The 24,453-nt window shown below is 42.8% G+C and overlaps 1 protein-coding gene across 4 annotated transcripts in view; it reads left to right on the top strand.

Moving 5' to 3' along the window:
* Hip1 (Huntingtin interacting protein 1) overlaps window positions 1–24,453 on the top strand; it is a 604,867-nt gene that overhangs the window by 276,859 nt on the left and 303,555 nt on the right. The window lies entirely within an intron of this gene.

Here is a 24,453-nt window from a genome sequence, read left to right as displayed (position 1 = left end):
GGCTATGGCAGTCGTTGGACCTCCGCTGCATGTTCGTGGAACCATTCTCGGGCGACGTGGGAGCAATGCGGCGGCGCGTTATCATCTTGAAACACCGCAGAACCGTCTGGGCGCTGGAAGGCCAAAAATGGGTGGAGATGGTCTCCGAAAAGCTCAACATACCGCGTACCATTCAAAGTCTCTTCCAGAACAACTAGGGGTCCATTCCATACCAGGAAACTGAACGCCAGACTATAACAGAGACACCAGCGCCCTTCGAGGCAGGCGGGATCCATCGCTTCGTGTGGTCTGCTCCATACACATTGCCTCCCATCGGCATGGTGCAGTTGAAATCGTGATTCGTCCGACCATATCACGTTACGCCATTGTTCCAGTGTCCATCCCTGGTGACTGGCGACAAATGCGCGTCGTTGTGCCTGATGACGTTGGGTTAACAGTGGCACTCGTGTGCGGCGCTGGCTCCCATACCCCATAGAACCCATGTTCCTACGGATTTTCGACTGGGAGACGTGTCTAGCATGGCCTGTGTTGAACTGAGCCGTGATTTGTTGCACGGTTGCCCGTCTGTCACTATTGACAATCCGTCTCAGATGTCGCCGGTCACGGTCATCGAGGGTGGCTGGACGGCCAGTCGTTCGTCTTTTGTGGACGGTGACACCCGCATTCAACCATTCACGATACACCCTGTACACGGTTGATCGTGTGAAGCCGAATTCCCGCACCACTTCTGAAATCACACTTACCATCCGTCGGGCACCGACCACCATACCCCGTTCGAACGGTGTCATCTCACGACGACGTTCCATGTTACATCTGTTACATGCACATCCACTGCTCACAAGGTCTCGTATACAACTTCCGCTGGCACAGGGGGCGTGTGGTGCGCAGACAACACACCTGCGCATCAGTGCTCCGTTATCCCATGACATTTGCTCAGTCAGTGTAAGACTTACCTGACGAGTGGAGTATTCTCATACATTATAATGGTCACAATAATAGCAAAATGAGTTAGTAATTTGGAGGCCTACCGGGGGAGTTGGCCGTGCGGTTAGGGGCGCGCAGCTGTGAGCTTGCATCCGGGACATGATTCGAATCCCACTGTTGGCAGCTCTGAAGATGTTTTTCCGTGGTTTCCCATATTCACACCAGACAAATGCTGGGGCTGTACCTTAAGGCCACGGCCGCTTCATTCCAACTCCTAGCCCTTTCTTATCCCATCATCGCCATAAGACCTGTCTGTGTCCGTGCGACGTAAAGCAATTAGCAAAAAAAAAAAAAATGGAGGCCAATGCAGTAAATGTCAGATTCTCCGTTAATATAACAAAAGTTGTTTAGGATATAATTTCATGTATTATACGTTTCGTTCGGTTTTACTGTGGGAGTAAAGGTGATTTTTACGATTATTATATTTTTTCAAAAATTGCCAATTTAAAAAAAATATCTTTATCTAAAACCTGCACATAACAAAATTTACAGGAATGGTCACTTTCACTCATTTTCACCGTATGAGCTATCATGATGGATATATGCTCGAATTACAGTAGCCACAGAAAGTATTCGTACACCAACATTTTAACGTATACCTTGTATATTAAATACGATGAATTAATATAAACACATCCAGTGAGACTAGTGTATAAGGGAAATACACCTTGCTGTACAATTGCTATGATATTCACAGCGCTTAACGTAATAAACAACAAAAAGTATTCGTACACTACTAGATAATTCAAACGCTTGCCGAAGTCTTTGTTCAAACACGGTCTTAATATTTTGAATGCATGCCTTTAGCTTTGATGACTTATTTCATACGTCTTGGCATTGAGTTAACTAAATGTATGGTGTACTCTTCAGATATGTTGGACAATGCATTTAAGAGTATCTCTTTAAGACGTTCTTTGCTAGTAGGATGGCGTTTTTGCACTTCTTTGCCAAGATGACCCCACAGATTCTCTATGGGATTGAGATCTGGACTCTGCGGTAGAGTGAGAAGTCTTCTTCGGACATTGTACAACAACCATTCACGGGTTATCATGGCACAATGCTTAGGATCATTGTCCTGTTGGAAGGGGAAGGCTCCTTCCAGACGAAGCTTATGTGCACTGCTATGTAAATTATGGCGCAACACATCTGTGTACTTCCTGACATCCATATCACTATCAATAAATGCCAGGTTTCCCACTCTATTTGCGGCCATGCAGCCCCAAACCATCACATTCGCTCCTCCGTGTTTTACCGTGGGGATTACGTGTTGAGGTTTAAGTTCGGTGTTTGGCTTTCGCTATACCTTGCTGCTCCTACCAGTTCCAAACTGTATAAACTTCTCTTCGTCAGAAAAAATAACGGTGTTCCAAAGGCCATTGTCGTTTCACAATCCTCTTTCACGAACTGGAGGCGTTCCTGCCTATTTCTTTCACTTATAAGTGGCTTCTTTCGTGGACATCTACTGGGCAAGTTCGCACTGTGCAATACATTCCTTATAGTTTGCACACTCACCGTTTTGTTGCCCCTTGAAGCGAGTTCTGTAGCGATGGGTGCAGCACTTCGGAGCGGTTCTTTTCGTGCCGAATGCACAATAATGCGTCCCTCCCGTGATGTCAGCACTTTTGGACGACCACATCTGTTCTTTTGTCCGCTATGATTGTGTTAACTATTGTACTCACCGTAGTCAAGCAAATGCTGAGCGGTTTTCCAACTTTTACCTTGTCTAGCCCTTGCGGCAACGACAGCACAGAACAACCCGTCCTGCGAGCACAGCGGCCTAACCGCACTGTACGAAGACTTCCTTGGCGGTACGATCTGCAGTTTGTATCTGATGTCAAAACCCGACTTCAGCTCGTAAGCCGTAATGATGTTCCATCACATTCCATAGGTGTACGAATACTTGCTTAGTGCTTATGCATCACAGGACGCAATGACTGCTGCTAACAAATTATGTTGGTGTTCTAAAAGCAAGGCTAAATTATGCAGGGGACACGTACTCGGTGTTGTAATATAAAATCAAAAGAGAGTTCATTAAAATTAAATCTGTTTGGTAATGCAATATTATACTTTAAAGTTAAATCCTTTCCTGATTCCTATCCTTTCCTGTCTGACCAGGCTTGCCTGGGAGGTCCAATGGCCCTTTTAAGAGCTTTTATGGCTATAAATGTTGCTTAGCATCAAGTTGTGTTTCCCCATATATTATAATGATACCATTAACAACAATATAATAGCAAAACCTATTCTAACAAATAGAATGTTTAGAATATTCACCAGTATTAACGCGACACATCACCGGGATCGAACCGCGAGTGGTCGGTAACAGCCCTGAATACTCCGGGACGAGGACAACTGACAGTCATTTACAGAGCGCTGTACACAACGACAGTACGAGATGACTGGTACAGTATACTGCATTGTGTTAACGTACCCCCTGTCGCTGGGGGATGCACCCTGCCTGTCGTAAGAGGCGACTAAAAAGGGCGACCAAGGGATTATATTAGAACCATGAAACGCCTTGTCATTAGTACCACCACGCGGTAACACCATGGGTCGCGTGGTACCACTATGTTAGGTATCAAATAGGTTTGTGATCAGTAGCAAACGAGAGCGCGATGGCTTTTACAGTACCTGTGATGAGTACCACTATATTGAGCGACACCCATGATTACTGTAGTACCCACCACGGGATAGTACGAGTCCCTGTGGTTACTACACTTAGCTGATGAACACCATAGGTTTGCGTTGCAATGTGCGAAACACAGTAGGTCCGTAATACATGTGCGAATTTCATTACCTGTGAGTAGTACCATAATGTGTGGAATACCGCGAGTCTACGCTACTCTTGATTAGTACCGCAACATGACAAATACCAGGGTTCTACTTTTCTAGCGATAAGTACCATTATGAAGAGCCGACGACTTGGATTTTGGACTCCGTCGACTACACGCATCATCGATTCAGTATCCTGCTATAGAAGCAGTCCCTTGGTCAGTAATACTATTGTTTTACTCCAGCTTCTGTACATCCGAGCACTGTGGGTTGGTTCCACTGATCGTTTTAAATTCATATCCATTCCATTCCATCCATCCATCCATCCATTCATTCTGAATTGTGGTCAGTGGAGGATTTTGAGTTTTTAATTTGTCGTCTCATTTCATCTCATTTCGTACCATAAGGGGCCGATGACCTAGATGTTAGGCCCCTTTTAAACAACAATCAATCAAATATGGAGGTAGGTAATATCATTTTGTGTGACCATCGGTTAATACAGACCTAATTGATTATAATAGTTTTCTATTTTCTGCGTATGCTAAAATGATATAGGTACCTTACCGATAAGGGATACATAAACAGTATTTTTCTGTGTATATTGGTTCATGGTGTGGATTACTGTAGTCACGTCCTAGATCGTGAACCATGGGCAGCGACTGAGTGGCCACGTAAGTGGTCCTGAGAGTCGGGATACCAGTTGCTATGGAATGGGAGTGGGCATCTCGGACATATTCTGAGTCGTGGCCCTCCTTGTGCTCAGGCGGCTAGGACTACACAATTCACCGATGGTCCATAACCCGTTAGAGGAGAGATCCTCACTTGGACTATGTGCAAGTAGGGTAGCATCCTGCTTCATGAATTTACCGAGCTCAGAACATTTTAAGCAAGCCTCGGACCTATGAGAGTAACAGAGTCCCACTCCCATTTGACAGGCGAGGGACTCCTTGGAAACAACTTGGCGAACGAAATGGAATTCGATGGGGAGCTATCAATATTAATGGGGCTTATGGAAGAAAGAAGGTAGAACTGGCTGAGTCAGCAAAGAGGATGTATCTGGATGTGCTAGGAGTAAGTGATATTCGGGTAAGGGGAGATAATGAGGAAGAGATGGGAGATTATAAAGTGTACTTGACGGGTGTTAGAAAGGGAAGAGCAGAGTATAGGATAGTGCTGTTTATCAGTAATACCATTGCACATAACATAGTTTCTGTTAGGCACGTAAATGAGCGAATGATGTGGGTAGATTTGTCAGTTGGAGGAATTAGGACTAGAATTGTCTCGGTGTATTCACCATGCGAGGGTGCAGATGAGGATGAAGTTGACAAGTTTTATGAAGCATTGGGTGACATCGTGGTCAGGGTCAACAGCAAGGATAGAATAGTGCTAATGGGCGATTTCAATGCGAGAGTTGGGAATAGAACTGAGGGATACGAAAGGGTGATTGGTAAATGTGGGGAAGATATTGTAGCTAATGGGAATGGGAAGCGTTTGCTGGACTTCTGTGCTAGTATGGGTTTAGCAGTTACGAATACATTCTTCAAGCATAAGGCTATTCACCGCTACACATGGGAGGCTAGGGGTACCAGATCCATAATAGACTATATCGTAACCGATCTCGAATTCAGGAAATCTGTTAGGAATGTACGAGTTTTCCGCGAATTTTTCGATGATACAGACCACTATTTGATCTGTAGTGAACTGAGTATCTCTAGGCCTAGGGCAGAGAAAGTGAAATCTGTCTGCAAACGAATAAGGGTAGAAAATCTCCAGGACGAGGAAATTAGACAGAAGTACATGGATATGATTAGTGAGAAGTTTCGAACAGTAGGCAGTAAGCAGGTTCAGGATATAGAAAGTGAATGGGTGGCATATAGGGATGCTGTAGTAGAAACAGCAAGGGAATGCCTAGGAACAACTGTGTGTAAAGATGGGAAAAGGCGAACATCTGGGTGGAATGATGGAGTGAGAGCAGCTTGTAAACGTAAAAAGAAGGCTTATCAGAAATGGCTCCAAACAAGGGCCGAGGCAGACAGGGATTGGTACGTAGATGAAAGAAACAGAGCGAAACAAATAGTTGTTGAATCCAAAAAGAAGTCTTGGAAAGATTTTGGTAATAACCTGGAAAGGCTAGGCCAAGCAGCAGGGAAACCTTTCTGGACAGTGATAAAGAATCTTAGGAAGGGAGGGAAAAAGGAAATGAACAGTGTTTTGAGTAATTCAGGTGAACTCATAATAGATCCCAGGGAATCACTGGAGAGGTGGAGGGAATATTTTGAACATCTTTTCAGTGTAAAAGGAAATCATCCTGGTGGTGTTGCGAACAGCCAAGCTCATGAGGAGGAGGAAAATGATGTTGATGAAACTACGCTTGAGGAAGTGGAAAGGATAGTAAATAAAGTCCATTGTCATAAAGCAGCAGGAATAGATGAAATTAGACCTGAAATGGTGAAGTATAGTGGGAAGGCAAGGATTTATTTATTTCGTGTCGGAAGCATACATAAGTTTAAAATTAAAGATAAGGAAAAAACATAAAACATAGTATAAATACTCCAATGGCGAAGAGCCACATTAAACTATGTGAGCCCAAAACCTTACAACATCAAGTGCATTTGGCTTCGCTTTAACCAGGTCTTCTGTTGTGCAGCTGAATGGGCATGAACCGCATTGCAGCAAATGGGCTGTGGTCTGCTCTTCTCCACATACACACAAGGTACTGTCCACTTCGAAACCCCATTTCTTCTGGTTTACCCTGCACCGCGTAACACCAGAGCGTCTGTTCAGTGCTCTCCACTTCACCCAATCTGTATTTTAAGAAACGGCTCTTTTCAGAGCCATCCATGACAATAATATCCATAAGGCAGGGATGAAATGGCTTCATAGAGTAGTAAAATTAGCGTGGAGTGTTGGTAAGGTACCTTCAGATTGGACACAAGCAGTAATTGCACCTATATATAAGCAAGGGAACAGGAAGGATTGCAACAGCTATCGAGGTATCTCATTGATTAGTATACCAGGCAAAGTATTCACTGGCATCTTGGAAGGGAGGGTGCGATCAGTCGTTGAGAGGAAGTTGGATGAAAACCAGTGTGGTTTCAGTATGCGCCAGGTAATTGAAAAATGCTACGAGAGGAATAGGCAGTTGTGTTTATGTTTCGTAGATCTAGAGAAACCATATGGCAGGGTACCGAGGGAAAAGATGTTCGTTATACTGGGGGACTATGGAATTAAAGGTAGATTATTAAAATCAATCAGTCATTTGTGTTGACAATTGTGCTTCAGTGAGAATTGATGGTAGAATGAGTTCTTGGTTCAGGGTACTTACAGGGGTCAGACAAGGCTGGCATCTTTCACCTTTGCTGTTCGTAGTTTACACGGATCATCTGCTGAAAGATATAAAAAAGCAGGGAGTTAGGTGGAAATGTAGTAAGCAGTCCGACCTATGCTGACGACTTGGTCTTAATGGCAGATTGTGCCGAAAGCCTGCAGTCTAATATCTTGAAACTTGAAAATAGGTGCAATAAGTATGGTATGAAAATTAGCCTCTCGAAGACTAAATTGATGTCAGTAGGTAAGAAATTCAACAGAATTGAATGTCAGATTGGTGATACAAAGCTAGAACAGGTCGATACTTTCAAGTATTTAGGTTGTGTATTCTCCCAGGATGGTAATATAGTGAGATTGAGTCAAGGTGTAGTAGAGCTAATGCAGTGAGCTCGCAGTTGCGATCAGCAGTATTCTGTAAGAATGAAGTCAGCTCCCAGACGAAACTATCTTTACATCGGTCTGTTTTCAGACCAACTTTGCTTTACGGGAGCAAAAGCTGGGTGGACTCAGGATATCTTATTCATAAGTTAGAAGTAACAGACATGAAAGTAGCGAGAATGATTGCTGGTACAAACAGGTGGGAACAACGGCAGGATGGTACTCGGAATGAGGAGATAAAGGCTCATTTAGGAATGAACTCGATGGATGAAGCTGTAAGCATAAACCGGCTTCGGTGGTGGGGTCGTGTGAGACGAATGGAGGAGGATAGTTTGCCTAGGAGAATAATGGACTCTGCTATGGAGGGTAAGAGAAGTAGAGGGAGACCAAGACGACGATGGTTAGACTCGGTTTCTAACGATTTAAAGATAAGAGGTATAGAACTAAATGAGGCCACAGCACTAGTTTCAAATCGAGGATTGTGGCGACGTTAAGTAAATTCTCAGAGGCTTGCAGACTGAACGCTGAAAGGCCTAAGTCTACAATGGTTATGTATGTAATGTAATGTAATGTAATGTAATGTAATGTATGTATGTATTTGTTTGATGATATTACGTTGTAAAACGATGTAACCAAGGATATGGTAATGTTGAAGGTTTTTGATGACTCCTTGAGCCCGGAACTTCGGCAAAATGCCATTTTTAATTGGGTGCTTATATCGAAATGTCGAATAGACAAACATGTTTCTGCACGTTTGGGAACGGTAGGACCAGTGTTTATTTTGCCTTTTTTCCCTCCTTTTGTGTTGTGAATATTTTCTGCTGTTATTTATTACACCGATAACCCTAAGGATTTAAAGGGTACATTATATATTGAAATAATTCAGTGGAAGAAAAAGAAAATGATTCCAATGTCCTGTGTCAATAATAAAGACAATTTCATTTTAACTTAATAGATGAAAAATAACATTTACACAAACAATATTTTAATATTAAACAAGATCTCTACTGGAAACGCAGTCCACAAACCAAATGGTCGAGAGGGTTGTCAGGTCCCGACCCTGCTGCGTGAGATGAAGTGGTGGTGGTAGTTATTATTTTAAGGGGACCAACAACTTGGTAACCATCTTCCATTAACACTAATCCGAAGGAAAATGGAAGAGGTCTGACATTTCGAAAAACGAAGATGTCGGCAGAAGAAAGGGAAAGGAAACTTCCTAGGCCTCGGAAACTTAACACCGTCGGGGTTGAAAGAACATGAGTCGACCGGGGGAGTTCGGGTTTGAAAGATAAGAGCGAGGAACCTGACACAAATAAGTGAAACTAATGCCAGAATCAGCTAGGGGAACCGTGGTCGCCAACCCACACTCCCTAGTTGAGAGCCCCTCATCCCCCTTTTAGTTGCCTGTTACGACAGGCAGGAGTGCCCCACCCACAGGAGATTAAGTAGAAAAATAGGATGCAGACGTGCATTACGTAGCTTACATTAAAGCATCATTTTCTTGCCCATTGTTATTATAAATGCCTATTTTAATTATTTTACTGCCTATTTCCTAAATATGAAGTGCTTATTTGGCTGCCTATTTTAGCAGAAGTAAATGTCTGAACTTCCGGGCTCTAGTCATGACATGCATTCAAGAGAATGAGTATACTCTTATTTCCCACGTGGGGTGTTGTACAGTAATATCAATATTATTGTAGGCCTAGCTGCCAACACACAATTCCTAAAATCTTGAATAATTGTGACTTGTTTATTATATATCACGTAAGAATCTGTCAAGTAGTCTGACTAAATATTAAAAAAAATACTAATATATATAATAGTGTATTGTACGACTATCAAGTTTGAGCCTGGCTGAAGAAGTTAAGATTGAGAAACCGAACCATACCTTACTATCTTGATGAGATCGAGGTCTAATGTTGGAAGTGCTAGTCTTAAGTGTAGCAAAGGACAGGATTTTCGGATATCGCCATATGCTCATATCTGTAATACGCGGTTCATTGGGAACCTGCAGCCTGTGAACGTCACCTATAATCCACATTTTTGTTTTTCAATATGGCTTCAATCAACTTACCTTTAATGTATAACTTCGAAATTTTCAGTTGCCAATTGTGCACTTTGCCCTTTGTTTGTACATACGGGAAGTCGATGGTTCCCTCTATAGGCGTACACAGTATAAGCAAAATAAATAAAATCTTAAAGCATTGAAATATTGTTTATTTAAACCATATATGGTGATTTTGCCCAACACCCCCTAGATAATAACTGTTCCGGATGTCTACCGTGACACACGGCCCAGGGTGATGTGGCTATCTGGTTGCATCTCCCAAAAAGTTGTCTGATTCACTAGCCCCTTCAAGGAAGTACCGAGAGGGGCTGTGGTCAGTACCGTAGATTGCAGACGTCATCTCAGCATTGCGACTTTAACTTTGCACGCTTTGCAGAAGAGGATTTTTCCTTCGGTAGAGAAGCATTCCTTCCCGAACTCTTTATCGCAATTGCTTTTAGGTATCCTCATGTCAGCTCTCACACAGACTCCAACACTCCCGGGCGAGTTGGCCGTGCGGCTGTGAGCTTGCATCCGGGAGATAGTGGGTTCGAACCCCACTGTCGGCTGCCCTGAAGATGGTTTTCTGTGGTTTCCCATTTTCACACCAGACAAATGCTGGGGCTGTATCTTAATTAAGGCCACGACCACTTCCTTCCAACTCCTAGGCCTTTCCTATTCCACCGTCGCCATACGACCTATCTGTGTCGGTGCGACGTAAAGCCACTAGCTCGGGTGGTGTGTACCAGAATATTCGCGAGGTGCCTCACAGAAAGGTAATTTTGGCGCTACCTGAAGTGATCACGAGCTGCTCTCGTAACAAGGGTTATATTCCAGTGGAACTGAATACGCGCACCTCAAGTCTAAAGGAACTTATTCTGAAACTAGCCCTCTAAACTCAGCGTCAACAATTGAGCGTTGAGGCCTGAGCTTCGCGTTTCGTGACAACGCCACAAACACATTTACACAAGCAACATCGGTCATCAGTCATCACACTTTTCCTTCGAAATATGGCCTTCAAGGACGGAAATGATCGAAATATGAGCAAAACAATAAATAATGGTAATATAAGGCGAAATATGTTCACAAACGTCCAGGTCGTGCCTAATTAACATGCGAAGACTGAAATAAATCAAATTAGCGTTAGGCTGTGAGGGCTTTGTAGACTTACTTATTAGAAATAAAAGGCAAATATTATGGGGATAATAAATATTATTCAATAGAACTTGGTACGTGGGTCTGTGGTATGAGAGACATAGTTACTTACTGTAGATCGTTTTTGCTGTTTCAATTTCTCATATCAACGCATATTACGCGCTTTTCGCTTCATTTCTTTTATTCCTTCATCATTCACTTTTCTTTTCCCTTTCCTTTCGCACACTTTTGCCGAATTCTAATAAAATATTTCTTTTCCATTATTACATTTGTTATTCTATACTGCTCACGATGCGACAGCTAACCTCCAACTGAGCGCGCGAGATTTTTCGGGGGGGGGGGGGGGGGGGAAGGGCAAAGCCCGTTCCCTCCGCGTGACCATCGACTCAATCTACATGGCCTCCGACATGCTATTAATTTCTAAGTAGAAAAGAGATAGCACGGAAGAGTGAGAAGTGATACTACAGGAGTGTCTGCCTGATCCCATGCTCAGCATGTTACCAGGCCAGATGTGGTGGTGGGTATCAATAGCGGTGTAATCGGGTAGTAAGGGTAAGGAAAAAACCACATAGGCGGAAATAGAAAGATGCCCACATGTAAAATCTGACATTTTGTAAATACTGTGGCACATGCAAGGATGTGGTTCTGGAGAGGTGCAGGTAATTGCGTTAATTGGGAACAGGTCATTAGCCTATTCCTCGCCAGTCCAGTTCTTCAGGGAATCAGTCCTTCTGGGCACTGCTGTGACTAGCGCGGGCCTTGCCTGTTGCGGAGCCATGCGTCAAGTTCCACTAGGGCCCGCCGCACAGTGCCGCCTCCTTGGGGTCCCTCGTACCCAGTCTCCGATCCGGGAGAATGAAGCCAAGCCCGCCCCGGCGGGGGCCTCCTGGATGGGGGTAGGTCATGACGCCGGGCCTCCTTCCTCTCTGCCCGCGCCATGGCCCGATACACAGGGCAACTGCGGTGAGAGGCCGGGTAGCCCCCCGCACAGTTGGCGCACACCGGCGCCTCTTTAAGTGCTGTGCAGGCCGTGTAGTGGTGATCATCCCCACAACGGTTGCACTTAACTAAGAGCTCACACCTCTCCTCCCGGTGGCCCCACCTCAAGCAGCGGAAACACTGCAAGAGCTGCTGAGGGGGACCTTTCGATCTCATCTGATTGCCGCTTCCCGCTGATATCCTCTCCTGGTTGGCTCCTCGGTCGACTGTTGTCGTAGGAACAGTCGTAGGTTGTGGCTGGGTGGCCCTCTCGTGGTGGCCCGGCGTCGTCTTCTTCCTCCTGGTCCGGGGGCGGCATCGTCTCCTCCCCGGGGGTGTCTTGACTGGAGAAGAGGCCTCGTTCTGGTGGCCCTCCTCCTGGCTGGCGGCGGTGGCGTTGATCGGTTCTGACACCTGATTGCGATCCCTGTCCTGTGGGGCGCTTATGGATGTCTACACCTCGCCGGACTCGCTGGCAGGCAGGGCCTGGACGGCAGCCTCTGAACGCCAGGGGCGTCGTCCTCTACTGCCTTGGTGCCGCCCGCCGTCTGGAGCGCTTTACTGGATTGCGCTCGGGTGATAGGCCCTTCCTGGTAGGCCTTGGTCTGCGTCCACTTCGGGAAGGTGGTCCATAGAGGAGTGGTCTGCGTCCACTTCGCAGTTCCGAGCCGCTCGGACTTGGTCGCACAGTCGCAGCGCCAGGGGGCGGCGTGCTCCACCTCCGTGGTGGCGTCGCTGGTCTCCGGCTGAGTGGCTTGGACTAGGTCGGTGTTAACCGCCCTATGCCTTAGCGTCCTTTGCGTTTGGGTGATGGCCTCCCCGGTCTTCGTCTCGGCTCTCCTGAGGGCGCCGGCGATCGTCCCTGGCACGCCATCCCTCCCTGGTAGTCGGACGACCTGAAACAGTAGAGAGCTCCTTCTCCACGTCGTGCATCAGCTCCTGGTCGTGATGCCTGATGATGAGGCCTCCTGGTAGAAAGCTCTCCACGGACATGGTCGTCGGGAGCCTCTTGCCTCCGTGGAGAGGGTTTCGCACTCTGTCCAGGACTAGGCCCTGTTCGGAATGAACAGGGCGACGCAGCCTGTAGTAGACGAGCAGCGCCTCGTACTCCGGATCCGTGTAGCCCTCGGAGAAGTAAAAGCCGTTGGGGGGTCGTACCCGTCCCTGTACGGCTCTGTCTCCACCTCGGTCTGCGACGCTTCCTGCTCCGGCTCCGTCGGTGGCGACGGTGTCCTCGGTTCTGGGTTGTCTTCCATCCATTGTGGCGTTCGTTAGAAGCGCCCTCGACTGTAGATAACTCCGCGCGCCAACCCCATGCCATAGGAAATGTTCCTGTTCGCCGTGGTCATCCTGGTCCTCCTGAAATAAAGCTCCTGAAAAAGGTGAGCATTGGAAAGTGCTCAGCTCTGATAAATGCTCTTTCGAAACTGTACTAACAATTACAGCTGCCTGACTAGCACTTAGAAAGTACAGAGCGCCTGGCGAGGGGAGTGACAGCGGAGAGAGAGGCACGTACGTCCTCGTCAAGAGCGCGCCATGCGTGTGACGTTCTCTTTTATCTGTCAACTGAGGCATTAAAGGTTAAATACTCCCGGCGATACACGCGTTCTACCCAAACACTAAAAGCGTCTCAACCTAAGTCTAGTTCCACCCGGTGAAAGTCTTGTCCAATCTGTAGCTGCTTCAGGTAGTTTCCGTCTCCGTTTTTAGATGGCGCTGGAGATCATCCAGAACGTGTAGATAGTTGTAGAAAGGTTCTGTAGATGGCAGGCAAGTAGGCATGAAATGAGCGATATTAATAATTAAAAGCTGTTTGTCTCGAAGTGAAGTATTTCACGTCTAACGTCAATCAGTGGGCCCTTCTAACAAAGCATTAGCCGTATCACGTCAAGTATTATGGAGATAATATTCCTGGATTGCATTGAATCCGACTTTACCAATCAGTTAACCTTGTTCGAACTTATAGCGATTTTAAGCGATAGTTCCCATGATGCCACAGTATTTGCGTTGTTTGAATTCCAAGTGCTCATGTGCTTGTTTATTTGAAATATATCTTCGCCAGTCCTATATTTCCTGTTTGAGTATACCTCAGGGGCTGAACGCTGAATGGTTCTATTAATGTAGTTCTATATATTTCCTGTCTCAGTGCATTTAATTCTGATGTGATACTTGGATATTCATGTGATACCCCATCCTCTTGCATATGGTTTGCTCTGCTGTCTTGCTTTCGAAGGGAATTTGTTATATCAACTTCGTGTTAATGTGTCAATCATACATTTGAAGTGAAAGCTGCTTTGAGGTGTGTGGTTATGTTCTCAGTAACATAAGAACTAGGAGTATCAGATCATTATTTACAACATAGTAAGTACTTGGAAATAAAAATATATGAATTACAATGTATTGGGTATGGAAGTAGTAGAACTGCATTATTATCGCCGTTAGGGGGGGGGGGCGAGGGGAAGGGGGGAAGAGCCGGAAGTGCGTCACTGCGCCGGACGTCGCTTCTCTGCGCTATCTGTTGATAATAGCAGTAAGATAGTGCACAAAATGCGCACTGTGGCGCTATCTCTGATAGGAGGCTGAAACTACTAGCGCCGAGTGGCTTGGTACCGAAATTTATCATTGAGTTTTATATTGTGGGCGAAGAAATGGAGAGTCCCAGGGTGAACTATGCCCTTTTACTCATCTGTTTCCAAGGAATAGCCGAGGAGTCTTAAAATCTCAATCATTGCTTTGGCGGGGGAAAAAAGCGATCTGTCTTGTAGGTGGAGTACCTACAAGTCAGAGGAGAAAACCCCCTCTTCGCTACAATAATTTGGAAAATATATGCTTCTAAAAATTAGTGGCGGTGAAGAGGAAGGAGCCTTCTTAACAAACGGCCCATTTCAGGGTGTAATTTAGAGGTATTTAATGGACGGGTGCCCTCTTTGGTCTAGTTAAAACATACATTGACATGCATTGACATGGCATGCATTGTATGTAAGCTTTGGGAAGACATTCCTTCTGATTATATTAGACATGTTTGTGAAATTAATAACTGGTTCGATAGAAGGCAATTCGGTTTTAGGAAAGCTCAACTTGTAGGATTCCAACAAGATATAGCAGATATCTTGGATTCTGGAGGTCAAATGGACTGTATCGCGATTGACATGTCTAAAGCAATTGATAGGGTGGATCATGCGAGACACTGGCTAAAATGAGTGCAATTGGACTAGACAAAAGAGTGACTGAATGGGTTGCTATATTTCTAGAAAATAGATCTCGGAGAATTAGAATAGATGAAGCTTTATCTGACCCTGTAATAATTAAGAGGGGAATTCCTCAAGGCAGTATTATCGGACCTTTGTTTTTTTTATATATATAAAAATGATATGAGTAAAGGAGTGAAATCGGAGGTAAGGCTTTTTGCGGATGATGTTATTCTCTATAGAGTGATAAATAAGTTACAAGATTGTGAGCAACTGCAGCGTGACCTCGAAAATGTGAGATGGACAGCAGGCAATGGTATGTTGATAAACGGGGTTAAAAGTCAGGTTGTGAGTTTCACAAATAGGAAAAGTCCTCTCAGTTTAAATTACTACGTTGATAGGGTGAAAAGTTCCTTTTGGGGATCATTGTAAGTATCTAGGTATTAATATAAGGAAAACCGGGCGAGTTGGCCGTGCGCGTAGAGGCGTGCGGCTGTGAGCTTGCATCCGGAAGATAGTAGGTTCGAATCCCACTATCGGCAGCCCTGAAAATGGTTTTCCGTGGTTTCCCATTTTCACGCCAGGCAAATGCTGGGGCTGTACCTTAATTAAGGCCACGGCCGCTTCCTTCCAACTCCTAGGCCTTTCCTATCCCATCGTCGCCATAAGACCTATCTGTGTCGGTGCGACGTAAAGCCCCTAGCAAAAAAATATAAGGAAAGATCTTCATTGGGGTAATCACATAAATGGGATTGTAAATAAAGGGTACGGATCTCTGCACATGGTTATGAGGGTGTTTAGGGGTTGTAGTAAGGATGTAAAGGAGAGTGCATATAAGTCTCTCGTAAGACCCCAACTAGACTATGGTTCCAGTGTATGGGACCCTCACCAGGATTACCTGATTCAAGAACTGGAAAAAATCCAAAGAAAAGCAGCTCGATTTGTTCTGGGTGATTTCTGACAAAAGAGTAGCGTTACAAAAATGTTGCAATGTTTGGGTTGGGAAGAATTGAGAGAAAGAAGGAGAGCTGCTCGACTAAGTGGTATGTTCCGAGCTGTCAGCAGAGAGATGGCGTGGAATGACATTAGTAGACGAATAAGTTTGAATGGCGTTTATAAAAGTAGAAAAGATCACAATATGAAGATAAAGTCGGAATTCAAGAGGACAAACTGGGGCAAATATTAATTTATAGGAAGGGGAGTTGGAATAACTTACAAAGGGAGATGTTCAATAAATTTCCTATTTCTTTAAAATCATTTAGGAAAAGGCTAGGAAAGCAACAGATAGAGAATCTGCCACCTAGGACACTGCCCTAAATGCAGATCAGTATTGGATTGATTGATTGATTATTTCTTGAACATCCGCACCCTAGCCTATTGCATACGCTATAAACAACCGACATTGACTTGTCAACCACAGTTTACGCTGAAATACTACTCGTGTATTTTTAATAAGATCACGAGTTTAAGAAATCATAGACTGTAATTGTTAACGCAAAACCATACTAATAATGAACACTAAAAGTTCGGCATTTTCTGGGGACAAACGATTAAATCCGCAGACATTCCAAGGACAGCTTTCCTCTTGGTCATAAAACAAAATTGTGGGACTTTCTCCAGAGAAATGGGACGTCTGGTAACCGTCGATAAAGACGGGAATTGCATGAAACCTACAACATGCTGTGGTATAAACAAAGTGTGATGCAAAAGTTTTAAGTGTACGGACAAGATTGTTTAAAATCTAGCCATCTATAGTCGTTTAAAAGTGTGTGACTATATGTTGCCGACTTTATTTTCATTTTCAGAATACGATACAACAAATTCACTTGTTTCCGAGAAAAGTATACCTGCAAGAAGACCATGACGTTTAAAATATCGTATTATGGTGTCCGGGACTCATAACCCACAGGTTAATCACCTCATTAGTGCGTACATTCATCAGTCGTCTCATGTTTTGTTACAATGGAAGCCATATTTTCCAGCGTCGACTTAGTTAACGCTTTTCAGTCTCTCTATAACACAGCACTGTAACATACTATTAAACAAACGAGAACATTCACAGATTATATCACATCACTTTACACTGACTTGGCAAATGTCATGGGATAGTCACCTAATAGCGTGTGAGGCCTCCTCTAGCCCTGAGAACTGCAGTGAGACGCCGTGGAAGTGAGTCGACAAGTCCCTGGTAGTCCTCTGGACGCAGCTGACACCAAATCGTTTGCAGAGCGGCCGCCAGTGCTGGTCTGTTCGTGGGCGCAGGATCCATGGCACGGAGCCTGTGTTCCAGGACATCCCAGATATGCTCGATGGGGTTCATATCGGGGCTCCTGGGAGGCCATGGCAGTCGTTGGACCTCCGCTGCATGTTCCTGGAACCATTCCCGGGCGACGTAGGAGCGATGTGGCTGCGCGTTATCTTGAAACACCGCAGAACCGTCTGGGCGCTGGAAGGCCAAAAATGGGTGGAGATGGTCTCCGAGCAGCTCAACATACCGCGAACCATTCAAAGTCTCTTCCAGAACAACTAGGGGCCCCATTTCATACCAGGAAAATGCACCCCAGACCATAACAGAGACACCAGCGCCCTGGACCACACCTTCGAGGCAGGCGGGATTCATCGCTTCATGTGGTCTGTGCCATACACGGTGCCTCCCATCGGCATGGTGCAGTTGAAATCTTGATTCGTCCGACCATATCACGTTACGCCATTGTTCCAGTGTTCATCCCTGGTGACTGGCGACAAATGCGCGTCGTTGTGCCCGATGACGTTGGGTTAACAGTGGCACCCGTGTGCGCCGCCGGCTCCCATACCCCCATAGAACCCATGTTCCTACGGATTGTCCACTGGGAGACGTGTCTTGTACGGCCTGTGGTTGTATTGAGCCGTGATTTGTTGCACGGTTGCCCGTCTGTCACTATTGAGAATCCGTCTCAGATGTCGCCGGTCACGGTCATCGAGGGTGGCTGGACGGCCGGTCGTTCGTCTGTTGTGGACGGTGACACCCGCATTCAACCATTCACGATACACCCTGTACACGGTTGATCGTGTGAAGCCGAATTCCCGCACCACTTCCGAAATCACACTTCCCATCCGTCGGGCACCGACCACCATACCCCGTTCGAACGGTGTCATCTCACGACGACGTTCCATGTTACATCTGTCACATGCACAGCCACTGCTCACAAGGTCTCCTATACAACTACCGCTGGTACAGGGGGCGTGTGGTGCGCAGACAACACATCTGCGCATCAGCTCTCCGTTATCCCATGACATTTGCTCAGTCAGTGTAAATCAGATGTAATATTCTTAACGTTCCTTCATGATTGAGAGTTGGTGATGTTATGAACAAGTAATAAAAATAATTATTGTAGTCACCCTATTCACTTATAGAAATGTTTTGTACGGTGCTAATGAGTAGTCGCTCTCCGTGAGATTGCTGAGGGGCGAGTGGAAAATTTATGTGGCTTCTGGGAGCGGGGAGGGGAAGTTGGGGAGTGAGGGTAGTGTTGTGAATCCTGCTTTTGCCCATTGGAGAGGGGAGGGTTGTGTTGCTACTTCATGATAATAATAATAATAATAATAATAATAATAATAATAATAATAATAATAATAATAATTTTATTATTATAATTATAATTGTACCGTGAGGTACACACTAACGTCGCGTATTTAAATCCTGCGCCCAAAAGAACTCCTCTATCTACCAAAGGTGAAACCAATAATACAACAAGTTAGAACTTTACTCTGAAGATGTCACCTCTAAAATCTGATATAATTTTGTTATTGTGAAGTTTCCTGTACTGTGTGAATTTCTACTTGTTTTGTTTGTCATTCATCAAGAAGTCTGGACTTTCTTTAACTTTTGAAGTTTTGTATTCATAAGGGTTTTTTTTTTTTTTTTTTTACTAATTGATGTTCATTTATTTTTGGGTTGGCAATATTTATCTTTTCTTTCCGCCAGTTTTGAATCTAACCAATCCCAGCCTTCTTCTTCGATTTGGAGTGTAAGCTTTCAAACTGACCAATAAATTGAGAGGGTGTGGCTGGTTTATTCATGAAAGGTCTCGAACTCTCCCCGAGGGTTTATAAACTGCGGATTTTCTCGTCTCTTGGCCAATTGATTGTCATCTAACCTTGTGTGTGTGTGTGTGTGTGTGTGTGTGTGTGTGTGTGTGTGTGTGTGTGTGTGTGTGTGTGTGTGTACCGACAAGGTAATGGCCACATAACATCTTTATTCCTTGCTAGCTCTGCTGTTGAACCTTTGGGAAAGGTCCGAATAATTAACTATGTAACCTAGTTTTCCTACAAATGTAACTTTCTGCCAGTTAATGTAAAAACTTCATAAAATCTTTCAACTGTAAATCGGGGATAGTGAGTGATGTACCCTCTCGAGCTCCCCTTCATATTGGTTTGAGGTGACTACGTTTTGTAACTGGTTTCCTTCCTGTCTGTAATGTCTTAATTTATTCTCATATGAGTCACCTCCACAGTTTGGAAATAGCCTCTGTTTCATAGCCTAGGGCCCTTTCGCTTTTAAGAATTCTTTTCTAGGAGTGCAAGTACATGCCTCCAGTCAATTTGTGTTTCTGGCCATTTACTTACCCTCATTCTTTCCACAATGGCCCAATAGTTTGGGTACTAGATACCTCTGTTTCAAATTTGTAAGTTGTGCCTTGATGGCGAGTGATTGTAATTTTCTGATATCGCCTTGAAAAGGCTTGGAGAACTGAGAGCACGTCAACTTTTTTCTAGTGTTGTACAAGTGCCTCTGGGAGGCTTGATATTGTGAGTTGGGAGCAAGCGCTCCATGTATTGAGGGATTTCTGCCATTGAGTAAATTTGTGCTTTTTGTAAATTTGAGCTAGAAGCTCAAGAACTGTAAAGCGAGGGGCCTAAAGCCCAGTTTTTTTTTAAACAGTCACTAAATTTTGGATTTCTTGTCTTGTCAAGAATTCGTCAGTGTACCTGACATTTCATTGTTATGAAAATTTTGTTATTTAAGAAAATATAACCTTCAGTTTAAGTTTTAAATTCTTTTCTTGACATTGTAGTTAAAACCATTCACCTCGGCACCTTCTTTAACCTCTTCTACTCCACGTGTAACTCCGTAATTATTATTATTATTATTATTATTATTATTATTATTATTATTACATTTTATGGCCTTCATTCGACCACTCTAGACAACTTTATACAAAGAATTTTTCATTTTCCTGTCAGCCCAGTACTTCTTCATTCTCTCTGATCTTATCCTTCTTTCTTCCTCGGAAATCACCCTTTCTATTGTCTGTTTGTTGATTCTGATTTGCATTCTGGTTTGTTTGTCTGTGAGTTTCTTGAGTTTTGTTGGTTCTGTTTCTTAGGTCTTCCACTGTAATTTGTAGTTCATCCAGATCTTCCTTGATTTCTGTAATCCACTTAATGTTGCACTTACTATTCCACAATTTTTCTATTATTCTCCTGATGATCCTGGTCTCTGGTGTCCTGATTAGATGTCCAAAAAATGAAATGTGTTTCTTCCTGATTGAGCTCATTACTGGTTCTATTTCCTTGTAGACTGTTTCATTAGAAGCTACTCTCCAGTGTCCATCTCTTTGGTATGATTTGTTGATGCACGTTCTCTCTATCTTGAGTAGTTTGTCTATTTGTGCAGTGTTAGTTGTTTTGAAGATGGTTTCGCTTGCGTATGCTATTTTTGGTTGAGTGACTGTTTTGTAATGTTTTAATTTTGTTGCTATTGAAAGGCCCTTTTTGTTGTAGGTATTCTTGGCGACATATTGTGTGCTCTGGTCAGTTTATTTATTCTGTTATGCCATGCTGGCTTTTCATTGAGGTTATATGTTATGATTTCTCCCAGATATTTAAATTTATCTACAATTTTGATTTCTTGGTTTCCTATGGCAATTTTGTTTATGAGTGGTGGGTCAGCAAACATGATTACTGTCTTTTCAAAAGATATTCCAAGACCAATTTTCTGTGCTATTTCCCATATAAGTTGTCTGGTTTCCTGAATATTGTTGGACAAGAGAGCAAGGTCATCGGCAAAACCTAGGCAATTTAAACTTATGTTGTCTTTGGGTCTTCCAATTCAGATGTTCTTTGGGTTACTCTTGTACCATTCCCTCATTATATATTCCAAGGCACAGTTGAACGGCAGTGGTGACAAGCAACCTCCTTGTCTCAAGCCTGCTTTTATGATGAATGGCTCAGAGAATTCCCCTCTGAACTTGACTTTTGATTTAGTGTTGGTTAAGGTGAGTTCGATCAATTTGATTAATTTTGGATGGAGCCCGAAATTTCTTAAAATTTTCAACATTGGAGGTCTATGGATACAGTCGTAAGATTTTTTAAAGTCCACAAAGGTTATTGCAAGCGGTTTGTTTTGCTTCTTGTATATGCTATGGCTAATTTTAAAGTGATGATTTGTTCTGCACAGCTTCTTCAAGGTCTGAAGCCTCCTTGGTATTCATCTAATTCTTCCTGTAGTTGCTCTCTGATTCTCCTGTATAGGATTCTGGAGAAAATCTTGTATGTGCAGTCTAAGAGCGAGATACCTCTGTAATTATCTGGATTGTTTTTATCTCCTTTATTGTGGAGTGGGTGGATTATGGCTGTGGTCCAATGTTTGGGTAACTTTTCTGTTATCCAGATTTTTGTTAGGGCCATGTGTAAGGATGTTCGAACTGTATCACTGGCATATTTCCACATTTCTGCGAAAACTTGGTCTTTTCCACATGCCTTATAATTTTTCAACTCTTTGAGTGCTCTTTCCACCTCTTGGATTGTTGCGGGATTTATGAGTTCAGGCGGGGTTTTGATGGGCGTGTCTGTATTAATTGCTAAAAGTTCCTGGGGTTCTTCACAATTCAAAAGTTTAATGAATGCTTTTGCCATGACTTCGGCATTTTCTTTGTCATTGTGTGTCGTTTTTCCATCCTCACTTTTCAGCATTAATGTGGGAGGGGCAAATTTTTGTACTTGTCTTCCAAACATTTTGTAAAAGTCTCTGGAATTTTTTTTTGTGGTAGTTTTCTTCTATCAAGTTGATTAGATCTTTCTGTGATTGTCTCTTGGTTTGCCTGATAATTTGTGTGAACTTTTTCCTGATATTTTTGAGGTTGGTTGCACTTTCTTCTGTTCTGTGTGTTTGAAATTTTAACCATGCCTGATGTCTTTCTTCATGAATTTTGTCACATTCTGAGTTCCACCAGGCATGTCTTTTACGTGTGTTCAATGGGACTAAATTTTCAGCTTGCTGCCTGAGAATTGGAACCAGTTCTTCTAAGTTATCTATCAGTTTTATGTTTTGTGTGACTTCTCTATATTTTACATTCCTAATTAATTGGTGTGGATCAAAGTTCCTCTTTCATTTATTGCATTTTTTTCTTCTTTTTTAGTGGTGTGAACTTAATTTTGATTTTGACTATGTAATGATCTGAACCTATATCTACTCTTCTTAATACTTTAACATTGTAGATTTCTCTGTGGAAGGTTTTGTCCATAAATACGTGATCCAGCTGCCATTACCCTTTTCTCCAATCAGGATGTTTCCAAGTTTTAAGTTTGTTGGGCCTTCTTTTGAAGTAGGTGGACTTTAAGATTAGTTTGTGTTCTCTGCAGAGTTCAACAAGTCCAATCAATTAATCAATCAATCACTCAGTCACTACTGATCTGCATTTAGGGCAGTCGCCCAGGTGGCAGATTCCCTATCTGTTGTTTTCCTAGCCTTTTCTTAAATGATTGCAAAGAAATTGAAAATTTATTGAACATCTCCCTTGGTAAGTTATTCCAATCCCTAACTCCCCTTCCTATAAACTAATATTTGCTGCAATTTGTCCTCTTGAATTCCAACTTTATCTTCATATTGTGATCTTTCCTACTTTTAAAGACACCATCCAAATTTATTTGTCTACTGATATCCTCCCACAAGTCTTTGACTATTCTTATTTGTATGTTTATGTGGAGACCATTTCCCAATGATATCTCGATATTTCTTTTCTCTTCCTAGTTAGGCATTGAAGTCCTCTAATAGGATGATAATAATAATAATAATAATAATAATAATAATAATAATAATAATAATAATAATAATAATAATAATAGGAGCGAACCTGCCAAGTTGGGGTCAGAAGGCCAGCGCCTCAACCGTCTGATCCACACAGCCCGGCGCTACTTCATGTTATAATGTATTTTCGTGTATTAGGGAGTAAATGGAATGTAATTATTTTGATTTAATAAAGTATAGAATTGAAAATGTACCCTACAAGACATCATTTTTAGTGATAAATAATAACCTAAAAATCCATCTTGAGAATTCAGAGAATTACCTACAGATAAGAATATCCTGACCCACATTCCAGGCATTTAAGTCAGATTTCCGCCTGTGGGATTCATTACGCACTCATTCAAAGAGTGTAAATGTTGTTTGGATGTTAAGTAGGGCAAAAAGTGGGGAGGGGATTTTAGATGTGTATCATTCAGGTTGGCTTGGTTAGCATTTTTTGCTTTTTCAATTTGGATTGTTTCTTTATTATTTGAAGATTGCTTTTATTATCGACTCTGCTCCTTGTGGAGGGGATATCGTAATCAGTACGAATAATGTCAACCTATTAAAGTGATTATTTTCATATTGACTGTATTGAAGTTCAGTTATTAAATGTTAAACATTAATTTATTGAAACCACCTATCGATACCGGTTGAGTCTTTATGACAATGTAATGACGTTTAATAATGACAGCCTGTCATACAAAATATACACAAAGCCCACTCAGACATCACACACTATTGACAACAATTCGAACCACCAATACAAACACAAAGTATACAGTGACTCACAGAGCAGTTTCCGTACCAATAAGTACAATGAATTTGAGTGAAGAAATACAAATGATGCAACAAATTGCAAAAGAAAACAACCACCCTCCCGACACTGTAGATAAACTATTAAATAAACAAAGGGAAAACAAAAAGAAAAATTTATTGTTCTCAACTACGTTAACAATACAAAATAGCTAACATTTTCAAAAAACAAGGTCAAAGAGTAGCTTTTAGAATGAACACATTATAAATGAAAATATTTATAAAATCCTCCTTATCAATACAAATCAATTCATCTGTGAGATGCAGCAAAGTCTATACATGTTTCAGCCTAATCTCAAGGTCATCTTCAGTGGCAGAACAGTAATTACATAATACACAAACAAATTAAAAATCGTAATGAAGTGAAGTGACAGTGATCATCAATTAGTGAATTAAAAACCTATTGAGGTACAAAGTCCTCTCATCTAATAGATCATTCTTGAATTGTCAAATAAAACTTGCTGACTGTTAAAATGAAAACACTGTGCTGAGGAGTATAGTGAGACCATCAATACTATGGATTAAAACGTGTGTAACATCTGTAATGGAAAAAAGGAATTATGAGTGGATGAAAAACAAGTTAAATGTACCGGTACAAAAAGAAAACTCATTTAACTTACTTGTAAATATAAATTGTTGTCTCGAATGGAGATGACCTTCTATATGTATAGACAAGAAAAGTGTTCCACCAATCAATACTTATTTATTGTGAATGGATTATTACACTAGTACCGGTTTTGGCCTTTTATGGCCATCATCAGCTA

The sequence above is a fragment of the Anabrus simplex genome, chromosome 10 (genome assembly GCF_040414725.1).
Source record: "Anabrus simplex isolate iqAnaSimp1 chromosome 10, ASM4041472v1, whole genome shotgun sequence".
Lineage (NCBI taxonomy): Eukaryota > Metazoa > Arthropoda > Insecta > Orthoptera > Tettigoniidae > Anabrus > Anabrus simplex.
Note: the sequence above shows the minus strand (reverse complement) of the source record. Positions and strands in the feature narration are given on the sequence as shown.